The sequence below is a fragment of the Penaeus chinensis genome, chromosome 31, assembly GCF_019202785.1.
Source record: "Penaeus chinensis breed Huanghai No. 1 chromosome 31, ASM1920278v2, whole genome shotgun sequence".
NCBI classification, from domain to species: Eukaryota; Metazoa; Arthropoda; class Malacostraca; order Decapoda; family Penaeidae; genus Penaeus; species Penaeus chinensis.
In genome coordinates, this window is record NC_061849.1 from 24,111,714 (window position 1) to 24,114,213 (window position 2,500).

The window sequence follows — 2,500 nt, forward strand, 5'->3', positions numbered from 1 at the left end:
TACATGACCTTCACCCTACCTACCAAGCCCTGAGAAAACTGAACCCCAAGCCCTCCTCACAGATGACTGCAGTCCGCTCAGTAGATGGCCCGATCATCTCAGATCATGTTGGGGTTCTTGAATGTTGGACTGAGTATTTTGAGCAGCTGTTCGGGGTAGACCCTCCAGCAGTTAGTCTGGACGCAAGTGGTGTCACAAAACCTGTTCCGGACCCACCCATCAGCGAGAAACCTCTTATCCTAAGTGACATTAGGGAGGCGATCTTTAAGCTAAAGAGTGGGATAGCTGCAGGCATATGTGATGTCCCTGCGAAATCATTATCATCATTATTGTTATTATTATTATTATCGGCATTCTCATCGTTCAATGTATTATTATCATTATCTTTAATATTACTATCGTCACTATCAACATTATTATCATTATTGTTATTATTACTATTATTGTCGTTATTATAGCTATTATTTTTTTGTTATTATTATTATTAGTAGTAGTAGTAGTATCATTATCATTATTATCATTATTATTATTGCCATTGTAACTAATATTATTATTATTATTATTGATATTATAATTATGATGATGTGATAACGATTATCATTGTTACTATTATTACTATTATCTTTATTATCCTTATCATTAGCTTTATTATAATTATTGTTGTTTTATAACAACAATAATAACAATAACTGTTATTATTGTTACTATTATCGTCATTAACACTGATATTGTTGTCATTATTATCATTGCTATGATGATCATTGTTATACATATTATTGTTATCATTTTCATTATTAGTGGTACTAGTAGTACTATTATCATTGATATTATTTTCATTGTTATTAGCATTACTATCATTGTTATCACTATTATCATTGTTACGTTTATTATCATTATCATTATCATTATTAGTATTGCTATTAATATCATTATTATCATCATCATTGTTATTAGTATTACTATTATTATATTTTCATTATCATTATCAAAATAATAATAATCATAATTATTGTTATCATTGTTACCAGTATTATTCTTTCTGTTTTGTTGCTGTTGTTCTTATTATTATTATCATTATTATCACTATCCTTATTATTATTAATATTATTATTATTGTTATTATTATTATAATCAATATCATTATTATCATCGATATTATCACCATTATTATTTTATATTCAATATAACTATGATAATCATTATTATTATCATAGTAGTAGTAGTAGAATTATCATGATTATCATCATTATTATCATTGCCTTTAATATCATTATAATTATATCATTATTATTATCATTATCAGTATTGTTTTCAAGATTATTATCATTATCACTACTATTTTATTACTATCATTATCTTTATTATGAATATTGCAATCATTAAGATCATCGTCATCATTATCATCTTTCTTGTTATCATCGTTATTGTTAACATTACATCCGTGTCATTTTTGTTATTATAGTCATTGTTTCCGATATATTTTTTGGATCTATTTTTTGTCATTGCTTTTCATATTAACATAATTGTTTGTCCTCTTATCATTAAGATGGTTGTCATTATCATACTACCTATCAATATCATTGTTATTGTTTACCTTATCATTTTTGTTATATTTTATTATCAGCAGCAGCATTATTATCAATGTAAATTATCATGATTATTGTTATAATAATGATGATGATGATGATGATGATGATGATGATGATGATGATGATGATTTTTATCATTATTATCCTTGCTGTTATTTCCGTCATTTTAACTATCTGTTATTAGACTTACCATCATTATCATTTATATAATTATCATTATTACCATTGCTATTATCATTGTTATTGATATATTTGTTATCATTATATTTTTCATTATCCTTCTTAGTATTGTGATTCTCAATATTGTTATTATTACCTCTATTATCATTATCATGATTATTACTATCATTATCATCATCATGATTATTACCATCATTATCATTATCATGATTATTACTATCATTATGATTATCATGATTATTACTATCATTATCATTATTATTATTATTATTATTATTATTTTATTATTATTATTATTATTATTATTATTATTATTATTATCATTATTTCTGTCATTTTCTTTATTATTATCATTATTTTTGTCATTTTGATTATCATTATTACTATTATTATTTTCATTATTGGTATTATTATTATTATTATTATTATTATCATCATTATAATTAGTATTATTATTTTCATTATTACTAGTATCATTATTATTATTATCATTATTATTATCATTATTGTTATCATTATTGTTAGTGTTATCGGTATTATTGTCATTATTATAATGATCATTGACATTAATGTTATTACTAATTTTATCACTATAATAATTATGTTTATTTCGTTTATTAGCAATGTTATTGTTATCATGTTATCATGGTTATAATTTATCTTATTTCCTTTGTAGTGTTATCATTGATATTTCCATTATCATTATAAATGTAAATTTCATTATTTTTGTT